This window comes from Grammomys surdaster, unplaced genomic scaffold (assembly GCF_004785775.1).
Source record: "Grammomys surdaster isolate TR1022 unplaced genomic scaffold, NIH_TR_1.0 313, whole genome shotgun sequence".
Classification (NCBI taxonomy): domain Eukaryota; kingdom Metazoa; phylum Chordata; class Mammalia; order Rodentia; family Muridae; genus Grammomys; species Grammomys surdaster.
Window position 1 is genome coordinate 5,464,216 of NW_021604732.1, and position 26,181 is coordinate 5,490,396.

The window sequence follows — 26,181 nt, forward strand, 5'->3', positions numbered from 1 at the left end:
CCCCCTTCTGTCTGGTGCATGGACACTCTGAGGGGAAGCATGGATGGGAACCTCTGTTCCTGACTCCCGGCACTCGGCCAGCAGCGCCTGGGTACGCAGGAGACTGGAAACCACAGCAAATGTCCCAGACTCTGCTGTTTTCCACTCTGGGAAAACAGGGACTGACAACTCCTATTATGGACTGCATTCTGCCCCCCCCCCCCCGCGCCCCACACCCCAGTGGTGGGCTAGAGGCGCTCCAGGCATCCTAGTGATGAGGCAGGACAAAGCCTGGTAAAAGCCCCGCAATGAGTTCTTTTGTTTAGAGAAAAACACTAGTCTGAATCCACCACCAACTCACACTGGTTCAGAAGCTTGGTGAAGGTTTCTGTCTCAGCTTCCTTCTGTTGGATTTTAAGATCGCAGCAGTCGTTCAAGATACTTACCTTCTAATTCAAGAAAGAAGCCGGGACAACAACGGCTCCAACTGATCACATCTGTTCCTTTTACCAGGAAAGCACATGTTCCCCGAAGCTGCTCTCTTTCCCTGCCCACACGTGTTTTACCTGATCTTGGCTAATTGCAGGCAAGGGTGGGGAAACGATTCCCCTTTCCAACCTCTGGAACAAAAAGTGACTGCGAAAGAGGGGATTGGGGTTGATTTAGATCAATCATCCAGCAGTGGCGGGATGGAGGAAATTGGGCTCCTCACAAATTTGTGTGTTCAAGGCTTAAGTACAACGTGGATGCATTGGAGTCGGGTCCTTTAAAGGTTATTATGGTGGATGAGATCATAAACGTGAAGCTTCGATTCCATGTCTAGGCTATCTATGGTTATAGATTGTGTGAGAAGCTGGTGTGTAGATATGTGCCTGTCATCCCAGCACTTGGGAGGGAAAGGCAGGAGAACTGTTTGACAGCTGGGCTGTAGAGTAGGAGCGTGTATGTGTGTGTGTGTGTGTACGCGCGCGCGCACGCATGTGTGCAGAGTGAGCCATGCACATAGCCCTACATCCCTATCTTTGCCCACCCTAGGAGGTCATATAGCTAGGTAGCCAGGTTAAACTTCCTCTCCCCTTATAAGGTCATGCCTGGAATTCCTTCTCATGCAAACCAGGCGTCCTCAGCACCCTGGCCCTGGCAAATGAGGTGCACTCGCTCCAACATCCCCTACTCACCCCAAAAGGTTTAATGAGCTGTCTCACTGAAGCTGCCTTCCAAGTGTCTGTTCTCTTACTGTTCACTGATGCCTGAGGTCTCTTAGCTTCCGGCCAGCTGACCTTGTGTCCCCTCTTCGGATTCTCTGGTTGTGATTGCGGTCATCACTGTTCTACAGCTGGGGAAGCAGATCCCGAATGGCTCATGTATATGAGGATCCAGCAAGCTGGTCACCGGGGGGGGGGCCCTGACTAGACCCTGGCTACACTGGCACCGTGATCTCAGACTAAAACCCCAAGACTGTGGGATTGTTCTTTTATCCTAGAAGCTGAGCTGTCTTGAGATAACTGGCTACCAGCAGACATTCAAGCCCTGGTCATGCTTGACCCTGGCATTCTTCTTCACACTAGAGAGCCAAGAATCAATAGGAATCTGCTGTTTTCTCACTTCTCTGGCTTCGGCTAAGAAGTGGTCCAGAGCCTGTCAAACCTCATCTTTCTGTGAATGTAGCACCATCTCATAAATGCTAATGTTTTCAACTGTACTAGCAAGCACCACACAGTACTACTAGAACAGGAGTGGCTTTATACATTATTTATCTGTAGTGTATCTATTCAGTCATTTTCTTTCTTACTTTTTTTCCCCCCCAGAGAGCGATTTCTTGGCTTTCATAAACTTGATAAGAAACCAGAAGCTGACAGGGTCTGGTTGCCCAGGCTGGGACTCAGGAGTGAAGGATTCATAAGCTGTGGGGTTGAAGCCACCTGTAGCATAAACATCTCTTTGTGAAGTCCAGTGATCATCAAGTGCTTCCCTGTAAGTAACATGAGATGTCTGAAAATGGTGGCACTTACTCCAGCATATCCGGTATGTTCCAAAAAGGAAACTATCATTTACTAATGTTTTTCAGTTATGGCTAGTTTCTAAAAGGTTCAGACTGATAATTCTTGTCACTGGGGATACACTAATGCATAAAATAGACATGAATGTTTTCATGGAATGACATTCTAGAAAGTGGAGATTTTGTGTATAAAGCTGGCTTTTTTTTTTTTTTTTGGAGTCTTGATATGTAGCTCAGGCTAACCTTAAATTGATATGTGTTAGCTTTCACAGTTCTGGGATTATTGGCTGGTACACCACTATGCCTGGTTAGATTTCTGGCCTTTTAAAGTATCAGTAAGATGATTCTGGATGGCTTTTCATCATGGTAACTATCACCTGGTCTGTAATTAGTCACATTCCCTGGTACTCCCTGTTGTCACATTTGACCTACATGTTGTCACATTTGACCTACATGTTGTCTCAATGGCTAGATACCAATATTGTTATTGCTATTTTTATTATTTTATTTTTTTATTATTATTGTTATTGCTATTTTTATTATTAATTGTCATTTTCAAACAAAGAAACTGAGGTTCAGACAGCGGCATTAGGTTGCCTTAGGACTTCCAGACCAGCAGGTGGAGCGGGCTAGGAGCAAAGTTCTTCACAGCCCCAGAGACTGAGGTCTCTGCCATCCTATGGAGCATCAATTCAGAAGGCAGAAACACAGGTACACCGCCCAGCAAACACACCCAACCCATAGAATACCAAGTTAAAGAGGTATCTTGGCAGGAAACAGATGGCACCCTTGAGTTAGGATAACTCTAGCCTAGTTTCATATAGAAACTATTTACAAAGGCGTGGGCAGAGTGGAGGGAAACCACAAGGCACAGTAGTGGGACTTCCGATTAGTAATGGTTGTTTCCTACAGCTCCCCTAGGCCCTTGGAGGACAAATGAGGGGGCAGGTTCCAGGAAGTGAAGAGGTTGACAAGACTTGGGGGGATGGCTGCCTTATTGGAGCCCAAGTGTTTGGCAGGGGACCCCAAGGAGGGAATAACACCCCTATTTTACCCCCTGAGTTCTCTTTGCTTTTTCTGGCTAGTGACAAACATGTTTGGCAACTAGGGCAAAGGGCCCTTGTAGAGCAGTCTGGGAGCGCACAGCGGAGAAGAGGAGAGTGAATAACTCAGGGCGGGTGGGTGAGATCAGCAGCTCAGGGGGATGTCCCGGCAAAGAGCACTGGTGGGTGAAAGTCAAGGTGCCGCCATGAAGCATGTGACTCTGAAGAAGGGTTGTTTTACACGGAAGGCATTTGAGGCTCAGCAGATGTAGTAAAGAGCTTTTCTGGACCCTCCCTGATGTGACCAAAAAGCAGAAACTTCTGAGGATTGTGGCCAGCCATGAGTCCCCCTTCCCTGGGAAGATGGAGAGTGGCAGGGAGTGGTCTGTGCAAACAGATGGATACCACAGCGATGATAGTCTCTTTATTTGACCTCCGTGTTCCACCACCCAGAAGCATACAACCCCTAGTCGTTTACACTACTCTTGGTTTTCCGCGTATATTGTCTTAGCCTCGCCACTTTGTGGGTATTTCCTCCTCATCAATGAACTCCTCTTCCACAGACACATGGCTTGCAACAGAAAACACAGCTTGTCTGCTCGTTCCCCTCCTCCCCCTCCCCTCTGCTCGCGTTAATCTGCATTTTGGTGGTGTGCTTTGCTGTCAGTGCCATCAGGGAACTTCCGTTAGCACTGCTGGCTGGTAGGAAGAGGAGCATCCCTTCCCCCTCAGGAATCTCATCCTTCACTTAGGTAAAGCTGGATCCTTGACTATGCTTCAGGAAAGAATTTCAGAACAAAACAGAATGAGGAAAAGTGAATGAGTTTATGAAGTAGACAAAGATGGTGCACGATTCAGATTTAAGCATGGGATTGGGGAGAGAGAGCTTAAGAAAAAAGGCTATAGTAATAGTGCATACGAGAGCAGGCTTTTCAAGGAAGTGATCCCTCCTCCTCCTCCTCTCCTCCCCTCTCTCCTCCTCCTCCTGCTCCTCCTCCTCCTGCTCCTCCTCCTGCTCCTCCTGCTCCTCCTGCTCCTCCTCCTCCTCCTCCTCCTCCTCCTCTTCCTCCTCCTCCTCCTCCTCTTCTGATTTTTTTCCCCCCCAAGACAGGGTCTCACAGCTTTGGCTGATCTGTAACTTACAATGTAGACCAGGCTGGCCTTGAACTTAAAGAGATGTACACTTGCCTGCCTTTGTCTCCCAACCTTTGGAGAAAAGATGAGATTATTATACCCAACTTAAGTCTCTTAAAGTATATCTACCCCCCTCTCTGTCTCTCTGTCTCTCTCTCTGTCTCTGTCTCTCTCTCTCTGTCTCTCTCTCTGTCTCTCTCTCTGTCTCTGTCTCTCTCTCTCTGTCTCTCTCTCTCTGTCTCTCTCTGTCTCTCTCTGTCTCTCTCTGTCTCTCTCTGTCTCTCTCTCTCTCTCTCTCTCTCTCTCTCTGTCTCTCTGTCTCTCTCTCTCTCTCTCTCTCTCTCTCTCTCAGAGGACAGCTCTCTGGAGTTTGCTTTCTCCTTCACTGCGTGAGTTCCAAGGACTGAACTCAGGTCTTCAGGCTTTGTAGCAAGCTCCTTTACCCTCAGAACCATTTCTCTGGCCTCTATTTGTTGTGTCTAACATCCATTATTGAGCTATCTCTTGGAAAAGGTAATAGTGTCCTTGTAGGCAACGGCAACCTTGAGAGTGTCAGTTGTGTTGAAGTTTGGGACTCTCAGCTAGCAGGAAGTACAATGGAGTTCCTGAGGGAGGGGTTTCCTCCTCTTCTCATAGTCCCTCCATTTTCGTCTTGCTAGACTGACTCAGACTGAGCTATGGAACCAGGACAGAGGAAACTTTCTCTCCTGGGGCAGTGAGGGTGAGTGAGTGAAGAGGTAAAAATTAAGATGAATTCAAAGTTGACTCCTTCCAGCCTGGGAGGAACTTCCCCTGACCCCTTGTCTCCCAGACCACTGATTGCATACCATACTTTCCCATTTGCAGCACAGGGCTGACTCCATCCCAGCGACTGTCTAATGGACCACTGGTTGACCTAACCAGAATGGTTTCTTCCACATTTTATTTCAGATGACTGGCAGAGCGTGTAGATAACCCTTCCTTTTAAAAGCTCCATCTCAGCATACTCATGACAGGCCATCCTGCTTTTCAAATTCCCCCAAATCTTTTATGCTTAATCCTTGTCAAATGCCATATATCCTGGTAAATGGAGCCGTTTATTAATGCCACTAAACGCCTGTTTTAGAATTCACGGTTTCTGAAAACTACAGCCCGTGGCTCGGGATCTTTAGCAACGTAGATTCCCACGAGTGTATTTCAATCATCTTCATGGTGACATTTCCCAGCATCCACCCTAGAGACTTTTATGAATGTCGCTGTCATCCTATGTAACAGGAACAAATCCGGAAGCACTTCACTGACATTTTAACAGTCAAATAGTCTATATGCCCAATGCACCAGGCTCAGAAATGGAGTGCCTTTGAGAGTACACAGGGCAGGAGGAGCACAAGCGCTGGAAGAGTCAAAATAAGCATGGTGTCAGAATTAATTTAGGGCACAAATATGTCACAATTTTACACTCTCCTTTTCCTTGTCAGTGGAACCCAAATAGTGTTTAGATAGTAGATGTGTGTGCCTCAAAGAAGGTGGGGTTCTTTAGCTCTTGGGGCAAAGCATTTGTTTATCCAGGCTTGGTGATGTCACCCTCTACTGGTGATTGGATTAATAGGGGACTGTGATATGGTCCAACCAAAAAACCATGAACAGAACAGACTGCTGCTGCATGAGTATCTTGTATAAGTTGTTGCTAAGAGGAGACATAAGGTAAAAAATGGCGGTCTCTTTTTCCTCCAAGGTGATGATGTGCAGGAAGCAGTTCTCATGGTGAGGATGGTAGAGTACAAAGATGTTTCACCATGGCTGAACCATGGAGTTCATGACTCAGTCCTGGGATATCTCCGATCTTACCTTGGAAGCTTGAAGACTTGGAAGGCCTGGAACTACCTTACATATACATGAAATTCCAGAGTTGAAGTAGATAAAGGTAAATAAATAATGGATATGTAAAAATTTAAACAAAATGGAAAGGTTAGAATAGAAACTGGAAGTCTATAACCTCTACCTCTTAAGTAATATGTCAGTGTTATATTAAAAAATGAAGAGGTTGGGCATGGTGGTGTATACCTTTAATCTCAGCAGAGAGGCAGGGGCAGGTGAATCTCTGTGTGTTCAACGCCAGACTGATCTACATGGTGAATTCCAGAGATGTTGTCTTAAAACAGACAGACAAACAAATTCACACCACCACCCAACCAACCAAATAAAAAGCAAACAAAACAAAAAATGAAGTACCAGGATAGATAATCCTGAGTGTAAGCTGGGTCTTTGATAAAACACATGTGGTTTTTATCTGCCCCTTAATGTAAATATCCCAAGCATGGCTATATCATGATTATTTAACCCAACATGCATGTTATGTTATTTTTTTTTTTAAAACTGAGACCCCTGAGTAACTATGCATGAAAAGTCCCTGATTTCTACCTTCTGCCAGTTTCACCCATAAAGCCAGTCTCAGGGAAGCCTTTAAGGCACAGTGAATGGACACACGGTTCTGGCACCGAGATTCAGTTCAATCACACTCTGTGGTTAGATCTTGAGAAGTCAATAAACCCTTTATGAATGCAGTTATTTCATCTCTATAAAAAGAGAGACAATAAAACATACCTTTTGCTGGGCCAGGTACTGCACATCTGTAATCTTAGCCTCTAGGTGACTGAAATATATATATGTATGTGTGTATAATTCCATATATATATATGAATATATATACATATATTCAACATGTATTTTGAAACCCTATCTCTAAACAAACAAACAAACAAACAAACAAACAAACGAGCTATGTTTGGTGGTACGTGTCTGTAATCCTAGCACTTAGGTTGTTGAGTTAGGATTACTGTGAGTTTATAGCTAGCCTGGACAACTTGGTGGAGTCAAGGCTCATCTCAGAAGCAGTGAGACCTTGTCTTGAAAAATCAAAGAAAACAAGAAAAATCAACCAAACAAATAAATGTCCTTAGGTTATTAAGGGTTATAAATAATATATGGCGCTGGAAAGATGGCTCAGCTGTGAGAGCACTGACTGCTCTTCCAGAGGTCCTGAGTTCAATTCTCAGCAACCACATGGTGGCTCACAACTATCTGTAATGGGATCTGATGCCCTCTTCTGGTGTTTCTAAAAAGAGCTACAGTATAGTCACATACATAAAATAAATAAATCTTTAAAAAAATAATATATTAAAGCATCCATAACTTAAAATGATTGTTCATTAAATGGTTTAGCTACCTCTGTGACATGAGCTGATTTTTCTTGCCTGGAACACAGTAGATTAATTTGTGTATAAGATCAGTATCTTAGTCTACAATAATATCTTGAAATTATGGAGCAACCGTTCCTCCAGGGCTATGAAGGAGCTCATGGAAATGAGCCATCCAAATCCACCTTCATGTCAGCCCTGCATTTAACCTCCCTTTCATGGGCAGATGGCCGCTGACGGAGTTTGAACAATTTATCAAATAAGCTGGAGAAAGACATCGTTCATATTCAGAAGATCTCAACAGACTTGGGTGACCGGCTAAATTAAGCAAGATGAACTATTTTACGAAAAATTGTGATATCTACTGATTGGGTTCCATTTCTTTTTCCTTTTCTTTTTGCACAGCATGAAAAGGGAGATGTGGCAGGCCTAGGGTTTCCTGCAGCTGACGTTCAGTGTGCAGGCATTGTGGGATCCAGCTGTCTACACAAAGGGGTCTTACTCCTCCCTCATAAACAGAACAAGGAAAGTCAGAAGGAGGAAGGTGACGATTGCTTAGCTTCTCTCCACACACCGTATGTCTACAGTAGGATGCCAGACTCTTAGGATACAGGCCAAGCAAATGCCACAAGCCAGCTGCATTACACTGAGCACAGATGTGGCAACTGAACTCTTTTGTGCACAGCGTTTAAGGTAGCCAGGTGTTTTTGAATGGAGTTGGCATGCAAGATGTTGGGGGACAACAGACTGAAGGCCTCTTCCACCTTCAAAGGGGGGAGCACCCTTCTATAAGGTCCATCCTCCTACAGGTCATAAAAGCTTAACTAATGCCCAATCTGGAGGATGCTTTGAAGAGCTTTCTCTAAAGGAGACGGCACACACTCTGATCCTCTCTTTGGGGGAATTTGAACTAGGAATTTAATGATTGCAAATCAGGTAGTTTGTGGCAGAACTGTTCTCTGGAGGAGGCCATGCTGTCACAGAGGCAGGATAAAGGAATACGGAAACGTTAAGACAAACAGGAACAAGAATGAGGAAGCAGGAACCCTTAGCCATAGCAGAAACAATAAACAAGGCGGAGTTTACTGAAGGTCAGCCTGAGTTTGCCAAGGAAACAGTGTCATCTCTATTCATTTCAGAGGAAATATAGTTGCTTTGCCAACTCTGCTTTCCCCAAGAAGCTTCCCGATGCTTCACTTGAGGTTCATCTTAGGTCCACTATTGAAGTACCTCCTACTACTTAAGATAGTCTGAGGGAATACTTGTTCTTTGTAAAGAGAGGATGCTCGAAGTTTCACATTGGTGAGCTAGAAGGGGTCCCCAGGATAATGGTTATGAGGGCATAGATATGTGGAGGCTCTCACATGGAAGGGATGTTCAAAGGCGTGAGGGTGTCTGTGTAGAGCAGTGATTTTCACAGTGAGAGCCTCAGGCAGCTGCAGGACATCTGGAAACTCTTCATTTCTAGGTCTACCTTGGACTTACTAAGTCAGAAATTTTGGGGGGTGATTCCACCACTGACAGGTTCCACCACATTGTTCCATCCGAGGCATCCTTAAATTTGAGAACGTTTTACCCTAGAGATGAGATTTGACAATGACACCGCAGAATATGAGTGTGAAGGAAGGTCATTAGTAAGAGAGCAGACAGTAGAGCCAGTCAGTTCCCATTAGGTTACAGGAACTTGGTCCTGTGAGCCTAGGAATGCTGTAACCTGATACAATAGAACTGCTGTCCAGTACCCTGTGAACTGTTAAAAAAAAAAAAAAAGCCAGGACCAAACTGTAAACAACCCTGCTGGCCCAGCAGAGACCACACAACAGCAAATGATGCGCACGACTGCTCACACTTGTAGACATTTTAAATCCCAATCTGGGGTTTCTACCCCACCTTGATCATTCACTTCCCCAATAAAAGACACACACACAACCTTTATATTTTCAATAAGCCTTAAACAGCACAAGAACTGGGCAGAGATCTACCATCTATGCTGTTAGAATCTACATTCCTATCAATAACCCCAAGTTATTACCATCTGGGCTGCTCTTAACTCTAATTGGCCAGCCCTCAGGGCCACATTTTTATGGCTCAGCTAAACCATGGCAGCTTCTCCTTCCTCTTTCAACTCTTTTCCCCCTCTTGGTTCTCCTCTGCCCCCAAGCCTGGAAATCCTAAACCCCACCTGTGTCTCTTCTGCACAGCTATTGGCTGCTGGCATCTTTATTCACCAATCAAAAATAACTTTGAGACAAGGTCACACAGTGTCACTTGGGTCTATGTGCAGACTCTTATCTTTGGGACAACCAGATTTGGGGGACCCAATATTAGCATTAGGATATGAGAAGCACCAGGTCAACCCACTATATACATCGGCCACCCGGAATCAGTCAGTCTGATCACACCATGGGTTCAGAACAGGATAATATACACGACCGTACTAATAGAAATTCACCCTGTTACATCTTCCAAACGAAGACCCGTGTCTGTTGTCTTATGTGGCCCATGGTGCTCTAGTTATTGCCCAGAAGCACATGTCTTCTTACGTTCTGGTCTAAGGGATGAATTCCTTCAGCATGTGTGGCTCAGCCTGCTTCAGTGAGCACAGTCTTTCCAGGTACTGAAGGAGACAGAGTAGGTATGATATGTATGGCCAGAAGGCAATACTAGATTCAGAGGCTGGGAAAAGGGAGACAGAAAGCATGAAACCCAAGCAGTTCTGGCTTGGGCTGCTGGGTGGGCTGTGTCTCTACTCATTCAGGAATGGCTCCTGACCTCCAGATATTATAGAGAATTGTGAAGTTCCTGAGCTCAAGAGGAGACTAAAAGAGGAAGTGTGAAGTAGGCAGCAGACACTGCAGATCAGGAACAGGGACTGAGGATGGGCATCAGAGACTTTTGTTGCCATGGCAACACTGGGGCTAGGGTAGTGACAAACTAATTGTGTCTTCATGAGCCTTTCTTGGGGCTTGTCATGCTCCTTTCTGAGTTAGGGGTCAATCTGGGATCCTGCTTTTCACTGTGCAATTAAAAACTTCTGGGAGTGAGAGTCTACCTTGTCACTTGGTCATGGGGACCTCTAGGTCCTCATTAAACTGCCTTCAGTAAAGACTCCAACATTAGAGCATACAGGTACAGGACACTTGAACATTGATTCAAGCATTTGGGGACATGAAGCCACCTCTAGACACCGACGTCAAATATACATGTTGTGTGTCTCGTGGTTATGATCACCACTGCATGATCACGAGCGAGCTGCTTTTCTAAGTTACAGGATCGTTTTTGGACTGACACTGACCACTGACCACGAGCACTCAGCCCATGCTATTTTTGATATTCTAGTCTTGGTACTGGAACACACTTCCAAAGTTTAAGTGATGAGTGTTGGAGAGATTGCACCAACCCATCTTGACAGCTCCAGAAGGAAAGGCAAGGAGTCATATGATCCAGTATGTATAAATGTCCTTCCTGGGGTCTGTGGGGACAAGGTAGCCAAAGCAGCCAGTGGCACCAACCCCTGCCCAAGCTGGTTGCCATCAGTGTTTGAGGATCCAAAAGTACACTGTCATTCTCTTCAGACACACCAGAAGAAGGCATCAGATTTCATTACAGATGGTTGTGAGCCACCATATGGTTGCTGGGGATTGAACTCAGTACCTCTGGAAGGCTGCTGAGCCATCTCTCCAGTCTCCAAAAACAGGTTTTGTATTAACTATTTCTTTCTGCCCTTATTCATTCTGTTTTCCTCTCTCCCTGGCCTGAAATTTGATAGGGCTCTGGGGAAGGAACTTCTCTTAGCAACTTCTTTTCAGTCATCTCTCTGACCCATGTCTGATTGACAGGGTTCCACCGGGAACCCTAGCCTCTTGAAGACTCTCTGTTTTCGTTCTTAGATGGTCTTGAAGAGAACAGAAAAGGCACGTAAGGCAAAGGCTATTTGAATAGATAAGAACAGGGCTAGTTACCTCAAAATCCCTTTCATTTAAATTTTCTGGGGGGCTCTTTCTCTCAGTACTTTCAACTTTTTATCATATCTCTTCGGATTAGGTTTTTGATGGGTTTCCCAAAACTTGGGTGGAAGGTGTCCGTTGAGTATGGGAAGGGCTATAAGTAGATGTCTATTTGCCAAAAGAAGGAGCATGCAAGGGAAGGTTAACATGTGTACGTTTCCCACATGCATTTGGCCTCTGCTTCCTTCATCCAGTGAGGCAGCTGAGTCTTGACTCCCATCCTAGTGTCACAGAACAAGTTGGAGAAGTTATGGTACCCTGGGATGAGTCCTGCATCTTTCTTTTCTTTCTCAGCCTCTGCTCACCCTGCTACCCCCATTTTCTGCCTGGGGTTGGTACAGCCAACAGCCAGAGCTCTTGAGCCCTGTTATTTAAAAAAAAAAAAAATGAAGCTGTCACCATGGTTACCTGCATCCTCCATTTCAACCAGAGATACAAAGAAGCAGCAAAAGAGAAAGTTTAATAAGATTTTTTTTTTAAAGGAAAAAAATCCGTCTTTTTAGGAATAGAAATGTTCCATTTTAGTGGTGTTATCAAATGCCAATCATTTTATGTCCTGTGGCTTCCAGAGGGTCAATAAATCATTGCTTGCTTTCTAGGGGTGTGAATGTCATGCCTTCTTCTCCAGAATGATTGAAGGCTCTTATTTGGTATGCAGGCTTTTGTTTCTGGTTTGTTTATAGGCAGGGTTTCATGTAAACCAGGCTAACCCCAAATTTGCTGCGTAGCTGAGGCTGACCTTTTTTCATCTTTCAAATGTTGGGTTACAGGCTTTCTGGGTGCTGCTGCATTGGCCCCTTTTATGCTTTTTTGGAAGGAGTTGCAGTGGGACTCACTCTAGGGTGCATTCCAGGCTTTTTCCATCTCAAGTCTCCCTGTATTACAACAGAATGAGAAAAAAATAGGTATGGCATCCTCGAAGGTCACTTACTCCACAGCGCCACCCTTGCATTTGTGTGTCTAGTGACTCTCTCCAAGGGCCTAGTAGCCCAGAGAATGCTTCTGGATCTTTCTCAGGAGGGCGTGGCCTCAAGAGGGCGTGACCTCAAGAGGGCGTGGCCTCTGGTCTTACCAGTCTTCATGACTGAGAACTGGGAATTCATCTGGCTCATGCTGGTTAGTTTTGCCAGCTTGACAGTAACTAGTCTCTTGGGAAGAAGGAACTCTAATTGAGCAGTTTTCTCTATCATAGTATTCCGTGGACATGACCGTGTGGCATTTTTATTGATCTAGAGAGAGCCGAGCCTGCTGTGAGTGGTGCTGTTCCTAAGCAGATAGTCCTGGAGGTATAAGAAGGGCAGATGAAGTAGCAGCATTCCTCCATGGTCTGCTTGAGTTCCTATCTTTATGTGTTTCTCTCTCTCTCTCTCTCTCTCTCTCTCTGACTTCCTCCCACGATGGACCATGACATGGAAGTGTTAAGCCAGGCACATTACTTCGAAAGTTCCTTTTGGTCATTGTTTTATCACAGCAACAGAATGAAAACTAGCACACGGCCTCTCTCACAGACACAGGGATGAGCCCATGGCCCAAGGGACACTGATGTAGGCAGTTCTGGACTTTGGTCTGGAAGGACTGTGAGGCTCCTGCTGTTTTTCTGTAGCGAGGGTGAAAGCCTAGAGATGCTGGAGACCTCAAAAAAAGGAAGCTGCTCACATGTGGAGCCCACACCCAAAGAAACAGAATAGTGAGTAAGAGTGGCTTTCATGGTTGGATATCCTGGGCTAGGTGGATCCTAAATGGAGTCTGTAGCTCTACCAGTCTTTCCTTTTAAGCCAGAAATTGCGGCTTCTGACAATGTCTCAAAGATTTCTTCTAAATGGAAGCAGGGGCAATGGAGGCCAATACCAGCAAGGTGCCACTCTAGACCACATGTGAGGTAGCACTGAGGGTCAGGTCGTCTAAGTGCTGGCAGCCTCTCAGTTTGCTTGCCATTAGGTCTTAGATCTCAGGCAGTGAAAGATGAGCCTATCTGTGCTGCCCATTACAACGTGTGATTACAGAAAAGACTCTTGTCCAGCTACCGGGTCCTGAGAGCCATTGGGGTGATACTCAAAGAGGTTTCCACTTTCTGAAGTTTTTATGACCTTTATGGGTTAGAAGAACCTAGTCATTCGAAACGGGAAATCCTCACCACAGTTTGCCTGCTTCATCCGCTGAACCCCATCTGTTATTTCTCTGTAAACAAAGGCGACCCAGTCATAAACCCAATACTTAATATTGCATTAATTTTATTTAACAGTATTAAATAGGGACTCCTATGTGGTAATCAGTTCTTTTGGACACAGATTTGGTAACTGACAAGGTGGCTTCTGTGTTCATCCTCTGGGGACCTTATGGTGACCTTGAAAATAATCAGACAAACACCAAATTAAGGACTGTTGGAGAACTTCTTGTTCTGGATGCTATGAATATGTAAGATGTAGGTTCCTTTCATCTGCAGAGAGACGAAACAGGCTCTGGAGCCAGCTTCAGCCAAGTGAGGGCAGGTCGGGCGTGGGGCTGGAGGCCAGTGGGTACAAAGATAGAGGAGACAGGGCTCTGAGTGTTTCTGTTGGTGTTTGTTGGGATACACTAAGACACTGCCCTCATCTGATATTTTTAAGTAATCCTAGTCTTCCCTGCACAGCTTCCCGGAACTCCTCTCATTCCACCGTCCTTAAGTCAGATAGATACTTGTTATTTTTCAAACTAGAATCTTTGGTACCCAGCTTCAACTGTCTTCCCAGCTAAAATCAGATAGCTATGCTTTTTTGAGTAAGGCTGGGTTATCTGTTTGCGGTTTCTTTTATTGTTGTTTTATTTTAAATCACAGAGAGGTTTGGTTTTATAGACAAAGATATAGTGGCCCTACAAGGTCTTGTCGCCTTTCTGCCAAATGAGTGGGCTACAGAGAGTGGCTGCAGTACAGCTTTTTGCCACTAGAGGGCAGGAGCACCAAAGCAAAGAACTAAAGAAAGCCCGCAAGAGAAGCCTGCAGGTCGCAAGACAACAGGGCTTGTGATGTTGGCACCATTCAAGTTCTGAATCTCAGCTTTCTGTGTCTCATCTTGGATGTACTGCGTGCCTATTTGCTCTGATGATTTCATGCACCAAAGTGCCGTGGCTACAGATGTTAGGGCCCGAAAAGAAGTTTCTTAGGACTTTTGATGCAGGATCCTACTGTCTACAAAACAAAGCAGAGGCATCTTGGATAAGAATTAACCTTTTCATAGTTCTTAAAGAAGTTCTTGGGAATTGTAAGACCTCAGCCTCCGCTTCCAACATAGTGTGTGACCTTTTGTAAGAAGCCGAACTCACCACCTGGGCCGAGATGATGGGGAAAGTCCTTCTGATTCCAAGAGGCAAAGGGCAAAGAAGGCAGATGTGGTTTCCATTGATTTCTTCCCTTTCGGCTTTTTAATCCGCTCCCTCATGCCCATGCTGTTTTCCTGACTCTAGAATCTTAACACTTTTATGGGTGGCTGCACTTTACACACACAAGAACAGAAACCTTGGTTGGGAGCTTGGCGAGAGGTGAGGTAGGCACCTTTGCCTCTTTCCGCTCATGCTGTGCCTGTCTGTTCCCTTTGATGATAGTGAGGTCTGAGAGTCGATGTTAGAGAGCATCTGTGACTGTTGATACTGTCTTGAAATCCACATCAACTCCTTCCTTATCCTGAACCAGAACGGACAGAGCCAGCCCAGGCTACCTGCCTGGAACAGTGTGGATGTAAAAGTCCTCTGGGATCAAGGCATGGCTAGGCCAGGGGTTCTTAACCTTCCTAATGCCATGACCCTTTAGAACAGTTCCTCATGTTGTGGTGACACCAACCATACAATTACTTTGTGACTACTTCATAACTGTAATTTTGCTAATGTTACGAATTGTAATGTAAATATTTGGTATGCAGGCTATCTGATATTAATCCCTATGAAGGAATCATTTGACCCACATTTGACCATCAGAGAACTGCTGATCTAGAAGGTTGTTTTTTTTCTTCCTTGTCATAGATTATATTTATGGCCAGGCAAGACTATTTCCATGCAATGCCAGGTGGTAGGTAGAGCTTTTGCTCAAAGATAGGACTTTTTTTTTTCTTAACAGCCTGGGAGCCCAAAGATCTATGAGACTATCTGCATTTCCTGATGTCCCACATCCCAGCAAGATGGTGGATTGGCTCTCTCACCCATAAAGCATTGTGAAGTTAAAAAATCAAAACAAATCAAAGCAAGTGATATAAAACCACAAAAACAAAAAACAAAAAAACAAACAAACAAACAAACCAACTTATATAAAGCCTTTAATCTCAGCATTCAGGAGACAGAGGCAGGCAGATCTCTGTGAGTACGAGGCCAGTCTACCCTGCATGGTGAGTTTCAGGACAGCCAGAGAGCTACATAGTGAGATCATGTCTCAAAGAAAGAAGGAAAGGAAGGAAGGAAGAAAGAAAGAAAGAAAGAGAGAGAGAGAGAAACAAAAAAGAAAAACAGCTGACCAATCAATAGACTAACTAAATAAAACAAATGAAACTCTCAAGCTGAAGTAAAGCTTTCTCTCTCTGGCAGCTTCAGTGTCTCAGACTTGCTGCCCCAGAATGCAGAGGGGAGGGGTTGGCAATAGTGAGATGAGTTTTTGCCTAGCCTGTGCTTGCTGCTGTCTAGCTCTGAGTGATCATCACTTTTTTCAGCTGCCTGATTGACCGTAAGTGGCTGCTTTCTGCTCTATTGCCATTTTCACGTAGCAGGACATTATAACTGAAGACCTTGAGTCTCAACTAACAGAGAGTAGCACCATTTCTCCCTTTAAAAAGTGCTTCCATAAAAGTAAATCCTTATTGTTGAAGACATCATGCATTGCAGCTGGAACTGACCTGAATGCCCTGCCCTGGGGATTATTTTCTTTTTTTCCCTGAGGACTAGAAGGTACCATGCAAGTTTCCAAAGGAGGGAGGTGATCAACAGTTCCATCTAACTATGACACTAATGAGCCGCATCAACCACCAGCATGACATGGTAACCCTAAGGGTACAGTGGTGGCACACAGGCCTTGGCAGCAACCATCAGGTCTCTAATTGGACTTATGATCCTCTCAACAAGGAGTTCATGCCTAACACTGGAAACCTAGCTAACTACTCCATGCTGGCTAAAGTCTTGGTTATTGGAGAAGAGTCTAGAACCATTAATTTATTAAACCAGCACACTCCCTAAAAAAAAAAAATCTATAAACACTTGTTCTTATACCTACAGATAAGTTTAGTCTTTACCACGCCATCATCAAGGAAAGTGCTGTTTGCAACATATGGAGACCACTACAAAAAAACCCACAACCAATCAAAATGCAGGTTTGTGGACTCCAGTCCCTGTGGACACATCTACAAAATACTCCGCCCACATCTAAGGCTGAGGGAGCATTGTAGAAGAGGGGACAGAAAGATTGTAAGAGCCAGGGGACCAGGGACTTTGATCTAAGATTGTGTCTCCTGATGATATCAGAAGCTATACTCAAGAAGTCTCACCAATATGACTGCCCAAGTGTGAGCTGAACCAGGAGGACACCAATGGACATGACAAATTGGATGGGGAAAAGCCCATGAGGTCTCAGTCCCACATAAAGAACTCTAGGCACCTGAATAAAGCTGAGAGGTGGTCCTTCCTAGGGAAGAGTGTACCAGCTAGTTACCCAGTGCCAAACTGTCAGCCCTGTAAACACACATACAAGTAACATTAATCAGACTAGCTAAACAGGTTATATTGAGGAATATATATATTTCTAACTATTTTCTATCTATCACCTATCTATCTATCTATCTATCTATCTATCTATCTATCTATCTATCTATCTATCTATCTATCTATCATCTAATCCATACAATGACAGTGAAAAAGAGGCCATAGATTTGAGGGAGAGTGGGGAAGGTTTGGAGAGAGGAAAGGGAGGGGAGAAATGTTGTAATTAAATTAAATAAAAAACCATTGACCAGCCCCCCAATCAACCCTGAACCTTTATCAGTTGCAGAACATCCCGTGATAACTGCCCCAGGCATCTATAGTGGGCAAATTCCTGCTGACTCCACCTATGGTGTGTCCTTCAGGTCACTCTCCTTGACCTTGTTGGGGAAGAATTGCAGTGTCTTGCAGTTTATCTTTTCTAACATTTCCATTGTTTAGCAAAGGGAGATGGCTTCTGAGCTCATGTGGGGTCTGCATGTGAGTACAGGCTTTTGGAAGGCCACCTGCTCTACCGGCTGCTCATCCTAGAATGTAGTCAGGAAGGAAAGACAAAGGGACCTCACATTTCTCTGTGTGAGCGATTTACAGAGCTTTGGAGAAAAGGTCTCTTGTTACCATTTTGTATTCACTGTGTCTGTATTCTGTGCTTCAAGTGTCCAAAATACTGTCCCCAGATGATAGCTTAAATGGCACATTTGGGCTGGTCCTCTTTCCTGTGTCCTCAAACGGTTTAAACTATTCCTATCCTCTTCCTGTCCCAGTCCTGTCCCACCCTTGTGCTCCCCCAGGATTGTGTTTCCCAAGGGTGATTGCCACATACTGACAGCAGCCCAGTCACAAGACAGCTAAGTATAAACCCTGCAGACAGCAAGTAACCCCCTCTGGTTATCTGCTCCTTTGTTTAGCTTATTATCCTCCCAGATCAGACTCCAGAGGAGACTCACAGATCGCACATGCTGGGCAGGACTGGTGGGGTGTGTATGTCTGACAGGGTAAAAACCAAACAAACGAAAGTGTTGTGAGTCAGCCGTACCCTTTCAGCAGATCGCCGGGTCTGCACTTCAGATAAACCCTACAATCCTCAGACTTTGATTTTCAAAGCAAATTGCTGCATGTCGCATCAATACTGGGAACAGATGTAATAGTCTGGTGAGCTGGCTGCACACAGCCAAGTGCAGGGACATAGAATCAAGGGCAGAGAGTAGCTGGCACACTAAGGCTTGTATTATTTGTACTGCCCTGCCTTCCTTACAGGACAATGGGAAATGGAGGCATGGTGGGCAGAGGAACCCAGGTTCCTGGGAACTGGGGGTGGCTGTCATAGAGACTGTGAACCCCAGGGCTAACGTGTTCATGAGTGACTCTTGGCAAGGTCTGATGCTGCATATTGCCTTCTGGCTGTGAGGATTCTTAACACAGAGGACAGCTTGGGATCTCCAGGGTGCTACAGGCTTAGTCAAGGCCAAAGGCTCTCAGGCCTGAAGGAAAGTGGATTTTATTTTATTTTTCCAGAAATTGATGTTGTATTTCAAACCTTGTGTGCAAATGGTCAAGAAGTAGGACTAAGGGACCCTCTTTTCCTTTCAGTTCTATTCTCTCCTCTAATGATAAGATATAACCCTAGCTAAGCCATGCACTTCTTCCCACCCATTTTCTCCTCTTCCTCTTCCTCTTTCTCCTCCTCTTCCTCCTCCTTGTCCACCTCCTCGTCCTCCTCCTCCTTTTCTGTAGTACCTAACTAGCCTGGGGAACGCACTATGTAAACCAGGCTGGCCTTGACCTGACTGAAATCCTTCTGCCTCTGCTTCCCAAGTGCTGCAATTAAAAGTAGTGCGCCTTTAGTCAGGTTCAACTTCCCTCTCTGTTTCTATGCATCACATTTAAATACAAATGTCAGGTCTGTTTCCCCAGCTGCAATGGAATACCTGATTTCACCATTTGGATGTCACCATTTGGAAATCAGCATTTTGAGAATGTGCCTGCAATCACCCATCTGTGCCTTCTGATGTTTCTTATCTCATCGAACAGCAACTACAATGCAGTTAAATAAGCCAGAGACTTTATCGAAATCTCCGTACCTCTTCCCCGCTTGCAAATGCCATCCGTAGCCTTGCCTTGATGACTTGACTCAGACATATTTTTAACCTGCCCACCTTTTCCTTTTATGACTCTAACTCCTTCTGAAACTACTACCATGTCTTGCTTGGACTAACAGATCAATTGAAACCCCTAATTCTTTTTCTTGAATTCACTATAGCTCCCAATTAACCAAAAATATCTTCCTCAGAAAGTGAGATGAATTCTTTATTCCTTTTTTCCAGTGCTCCCATTCTGATGTTTGCATCTAGGTGACTGTGATAGTTGAGGATAGTGAGATTCCAACATTCTTTTTGTTTGTTTGTTTGTTTTGTTTTGTTTTTTTTCGAGACAGGGTTTCTCTGTATAGCCCTGGCTGTCCTGGAACTCACTCTGTAGACCAGGCTGGCCTCAAACTCAGAAATCCACCTGCCTCTGCCTCCCAAGTGCTGGGATTAAAGGCGTGCGCCATCACTGCCCGGAGAGATTCCAACATTCTTATGTTCTTACTTTTATAGCAGTTCTTTTTCCTCCTCCTCCTTCACACACACACACACACACACACACACACACACACACACACACACATTTATACTTTATTCTTATTTGATATCTCCTCTCCTCATACCCTCCTGTATTTTGATCTTCTCAATTTAAGAACCTCACCTGTTTTCTTGGAAATAGCATGTGAGAGATAATTAGCTCTTCCAACTCAGACGAGTCGGATGGAGCAAAAGACTGTCTTCTGGCTCTAAAAGCTAACCTGTGGATGAGACTGATGCTCCCTGGGGACCACTCTACCCTAACAGTCTGTGAGTCTGGAGCTGCAGTGTTTAAGCAGAGGCGTATGTATAAACATTTCAAAGGGCATTCTACAGAGGATACAGGGAGAAAGTTCACAGTGATGTCTATCTTTCTCTATGGGAATGACTCTCTCTGTGTTCCTTGGCTGCTCTGTGATGGCCACTTAGAGTTCAGAGCTCAGTCTGCTGGTCATGGTTTGGACTTTTCTGGGGGAAAAGAATAAAAGCTGGAGAAGTGAAAATCTCATTGTTTTAACAGCAGAAAGTAATGAAAAGCAAAACAATCTACCACAAAGAAAGCACTGGGACCACATCTAGCAAGAGCAGGCAAACCACAGGAATGGAAGATAGAAAGACAAATCAACCAACTGATGGATAGACCCACCAACCAATCAAACCAAAGTAAATAGCCAGCCAGGGCAGCTTCCCAAAACTGATCCCTGTAATTACATCTGTGAACACACACGTAGGTCACTGGATTTACTTCCACTGTGAGTAAAAGGTTTATGCTGTGGAAGATTGTAATGGGACTGAATGAGCAGGAAGAATTCACCTGGAGATGACCTTTCTGTGACTGATTCCTTAGGCTGGAAATAAAACCACAGACATGTTCTTATCATTGCCATGAATATGGCAAATGGGCAATCTATGGGTCACATAGGGCAGAGGTGGTTAGGTAATGTTTATTTTCCATGTTACCCCTGATTGTTTGCATGCTCATGGCTGACTTGAGCATTGGTATCAGCAGGATTTAAAAGTTAAATATGGTTGTGATGGGAAATGGTATGGCAAGCGATTAATAATGTCTGCTGTGGCTAGAGAATAAGGCAATGGGAACACAAGTATCCATCTCAAAATCGGGTCCACCACACATAATGAAACTGGAAGGCAGAGAGATGTAGGGGTCATCTTTGCTATTTTGTATATAACCTACTCTCACCGGAACTCACCTGGGTCCTGAGAGTACCAAATTAATCCTTTCCAAGGCCGATGCCTCCAACAGCAGAGTTACCTCGAACTAGATCTTACCACCTTGGCACTGCCAGACAGATGCTGAAGCTTCTAGCCTGTGAAACTATAGGATATTCACTCAGAGCACATCAGAACCCACCATGGGACCAATAGTGCAGGGGCTGCACACTGCAAAAGGAGTTTGTACTCAATCAACAGAGAACCTAATGGGGTTACCCATGTTATTAAACATGGTCCCTGCTTTCATCTGGCCACCGCGGTGGTAAGGAAGAAAGAGACCTCAGCTGCCGGCTGCAGCCTAATGTGCTATGGGTTATGCAGAGGGGATGTGAAGAAATTACAAGATCAACATGACTTAATGAAATGTGACCCTGGTGCTCTCCTGCCGAAAGCCTGTTTGTTCTTTGACTGCAGATAAAATCTACATCCAAGGTTCCTACGACTGGCTTACTGCTATCCATTCCAGAGCCTTCTATGGCACCCTCTTTCTAGCTTCTCTGTGTCTCGAATCATCTTTCTTTAGGTCTCTATTCTAGGCCAAATATTCTGCTAGCACATGATCTTTATACATGGTATCCTGTTTTTTGGGATATTTTCAATGGCCCCACCTGACTCCTACTTGTTCCATTAATTCCAATTTTCCCTCCTAGGTCTCAGTTGACGTCCCTAGATCTAGAGAGGACCTTGTCCTTTTCCCTCAATGCTTAAACTCCTTTATTTATATGGGGGGCTGTTTAATTTCTAGCTCTCTTGATGCAAGAAGCACCTAATAACTATTGAATGAATCAGTGAGCCAATAAGAAGACAGTTTCTTGGCTTGGAAGAATAAGCAATACTAATATAAGGACAGTGGATAGAGGTATTCGGCCGGGGCTCTGAGTGTAGGGGATTGGGCATGGCCACCTTCTCTGTGTTGGCTTTCCCCTGCTCCTAAACATGTGTGAAATGAGCCATGGCATAATGGGACTTGCTGAAAGGCCACTTCCAAGGGATTATTGATGCCAGTCCTTAGCTCTTTAGGGAAAGCAAACATTCTAGGTTGATAAACAGTGCTTAGCCCTATCTCTGGGAATTATAAGAAAATCCTTCAACCTTAAAATTGCTTCGAGCTAAAGAGCTTTTTTGAGTGGTTTCTTTGTGGGGGTGATCCAGCAAGATGGAGGACTGGTGGCTAGCATAGAAGTGAGGTTCAGCTGGTCCCTTCTGCATTCTGTGTCCTACATTGACAAGGTCTTCCTTGTCTTAGGGTTTTTATTTGAGAATTAGAAGGGCCAATGTCTGTAAACTTCCCTGTATTTATCAGTTTTCTGTTGCTGAGTAGTAACTTATTCTAAGATTTAGTGGTATGATGTGGTAATTGTTTTTTTATTTTATTATTTTACTTTATTATTTTATTTATTTATTTTTTGGTAATTATTATCTGTTGTAGGTCTTGTGGGTAAGAAAGGCAGAGTACGAGAAGAGAGACTCAACTTGTGCTTCATGTTTTGAGTCTCAGATGGGATGGCGTGAACTCTGGATGATGGAATCTTAGATCCATTCACATAGGATTCTGGGAATTCTGCTGTTGTTGACAGAAAGCCTGGCTAGTTTTGTTTGTTAGAACAACCAAGTGTGGCTTTTCTGTGTGTCTGCACGTCCTCATAATGTGTCGAAGGGTAAGAGTCAGAAGACGGACATCCAGATGTATGTGCACATGTACACACATATAGAGGTATGAAGATAGGTGGACACACACACGTACACACACACGTATACACACACACACACACACGTAAGTCAGGAGCAGGTGAAAGAGATGGCCAGTCATACGTATGGAAATCAAACAGTGTCATTTTCCCCTCAGTTTATTTGTTGGAAGAAAATTGCTAAATCTTTCCCATGAGTATGGGAAGTGGCTGCTACCTTTCACTGGAACGTTTAAAAGTCACCTCATTCCTTTAAGCAAATTCTCAGAGAGGATCCTGGATTAGGGGTATAAATTTAAATGTGAGAGAATAGTGACATAGCAAAAATTTCATTCCTGAGATCTTTCATCCATGAAGCCAGGCCTGATAATCCATATGCATAATCTCAGTGTTTGGGATATGGAGACATGAGGATTCATTGAAGTTTATTCTTGGCTACGCAGTGAGCTTGAGGCCAGCCTAAGCTACATGAGACAAACTAACTAACTAACTAACTAACTAACTAACTAACTAACTCACTCACCAACTAACTCACTAGATAATCAATCCTTCCCTGGACAGCAATTTGACAGCTGTCCCCAAATTTGTCACTCTTTAAAGAGATGCATTGATTTTCCAGAAGCAAGCATCTGTACCCTCAATTCAATAAGTGTAGGACAATCTAATTGTGTATGTGCTTGTGTGTGTGTGTGTGCTTGTGTGTATCTGTGTGTACATGAGCTGGCACAATCGATCTCCCAAACACTGTAGACATTGCCTGCTGTTGTGCTGGACCACTGGGGACAGTCTTAAAGCTACATTTGTGCTGTTTTACAGCCGCCAAAGAGCACGTGCACACATACACCACCCTCATAGTAAAGAGTTATGTTTGGGAGAGGGTTCTTTGACTGAACTAGTTTCAGTGTTTGTTTTATTACTCAAGAGGGCACTTTGGAACTCCCTGCCATTATGGAATAATTACACTGGAGTTCCTTATTAATTTTTAACTGCCTTCCTTAGGTAATTAGTGGGATCATATGAATGATGTCCCATTAATGAGTAGTTTTGAATGTGAGTGGGTAGTCTTTCATTTGGCTACACAAGACCTAAGAAGAGAAGGAAGGTGGGCACTTCCTGGATAGAGGACCTCAGGAGCCCTCCCTCTACGTACAGTTAATGGTGGTGAAGCCCACCATAGCTTTTAGAAATGCGCTAGGGTGCTGGCTTCTTCCTTTGCCATGAATAACTCTACAACTAGGAAATGGACAGTTCTTTTGCAACAACGGTTTGGAAACTAAAACAGGACAACGAGATTCCTGAAACCTGAGATAGGCAGTCTCTCTCTTTGGGGCTCATCATTTTGTTTTGTCTAAAGTGGCATTTACCAGCAGCTAATGTGTCACTGGCACTTTGCCAGGCGATAGGACTATACCCACTCTTGTCATGTATTTTGTTGCTGTAATTAAACAAGTACCCTTTCTTTTTTGTTATGCAAATTCTCAATTTTATGTGTGATATCACTGATTTCCCATTTAATTTAATTAATTAATTTGCTTTACATCCTGATCGATGTCTCACCTCCCCCCATCCCTCATCTATACAATTCCTTTCTTGTTCTTATGTATATGAGTGCTCTGTCTGCATGTAAGCCACCATGTGGTTACTGGGATTTGAACTCATGACCTCTGGGAGAGCACCCTGTGCTCTTAACCACGGAGCCATCTCTCCAGCCCACCCCCCTTCTTGTTCTTAAGTTCCTCAGCACACATGTGAAAAGATTCTAGCGACTGTGACCCTCTTCTCTTATAATTGAGGAAACTAAGACTCAGGAGAAGAAGAGACCATTTAAACCAATGAGAAGCAGTAAAGCCCAGTTCTAGGCATGGTTTGAGGGGATGGGAGACTTGGTTGCTAGTGGTCCTTTTATTCCATCTCTGTGGGCCTGCTGCTCAGATCCCTACTGTGAAGGGTAAGGATAGCTTCCTGGATAGCCTTTCCTTTGGCTGTGCCATCTGGTCTGATAATCTGCTTAGCCAGTGTCCTCCAGTGTGGGAAAGCTATATATGCTCTGGTTTGTCTGTCCACTTGCAAGACAAGTGTCTCCAGCCTGTGAAAATCAGAGGATGCTGGCTTAAGTCCTTGTCTTCTCAATGGACAGCCAGCATTGGTGCTTTTCACATATTACTCAGAGTTTTGATTATTATCTCTGGTACCAGCAGTTGGCTGTTACATTGGCCTCTTCTCTTCCCTGCTGGCCCCTGCCTAACTTAGTGAGTGTATGCCTGGCAAGACACCTCTCCCCATTGACCTGCATGAGGCCACTGTAGGCTTTCTTTCCATGCCAAAGGCATTCCTTCTGGGTGGTCCTGAAGTCTCTGTTCTCTAGGCAGAAGAATGCTGGGGAAAGGGCCTGTATTAGTCAGGGTTCTCTAGAGTCACAGACCTTGTCTCTCTATATTGAGGGAATTTATTTCGATGACTTACAGTCTGTAGTCCAACAAATCCAACAGTGGTCAGGTGTGAATGGGACGTCCAAGAATCTAGTAGTTACTCAGTCCCATGAGGCTAGTTGTTTGAGCTGGTCTTCTGTAGAAGTAAATTCTAACAGATGTGCTGGCAAGTAAATGCAAGCAGGCCAAGAAGAGCGAATCTTCCTTCTTCCAATGTCCTTATGTAGGCCTCCAGCAGAAGATATGACCCAGATTAAAGGTGTGTGCTATCACACCTGGATCTGGGATTTGTTTTGTCCCAGGCTGACCTTGTACTCAGAGATTTCTTTGCCTTAGTCTCCAGGGATTAAAGGTGTGTACTACCTTGCCAGAACCTAAAGTTTTCATGGCCGCTAATGCTTCAAGATCTCTATGCCAAGATCCAGGTCAGAAACTTGTGCCTTCCAGCCTCAAGATCTGGATCACAGGTGAGCCCTCCAATTCTGAATTGTAGTTCACTGACAACCAGGAATAGCCATTCCAGGGCTCTACCAGCATCATGCTTCATTGTCACTGGGCTCTTGTGAGCAGGGTCATGATGAGCTTCTAGCCATCTCTTTTAACCTGAAGTATCATGAGGATGCTCATGGGTTATGTTACCATCTATTTCTGGCCTTTAGACTCACCACTAACCTTAATTTCACTCCCTAAACATAAAAGCAGATGCCATTTCATTTGTCCAACATCTTTTCTCCCCCTGTTTGGCTCATTTTGGTCCTGTATTCCCCTGTCTGTCCTTATAGAACTAAGCTGTTCATTGGTTCATCTAACCAGCTCTCATTTTGTACTTGCTATGTACCAGGCCATCTGCTCTGGGCCGACTTCATCAAAGTGCACATGATAGACATGCACATGTCAGGAAAACTAGGTGCTGACTATGCAGGTGGTTATGTTGTTGTCTTTTTTGTAGAATATGCATTATATTTGGAATATGATTTTTTTTTTTTGAGACAGGTTTCTCTGTGTAGTCCTGGCTGTCCTGGAACTCACTCTGTAGACCAGGCTGGCCTCAAACTCAGGAATCCGCCTGCCTCTGCCTCCCAAGTGCTGGGATTAAAGGTGTGTGCCACCACTGCCCGGCTGGAGTATGAATTATTTATTATTTATTTTTATTTGTGTGTGTG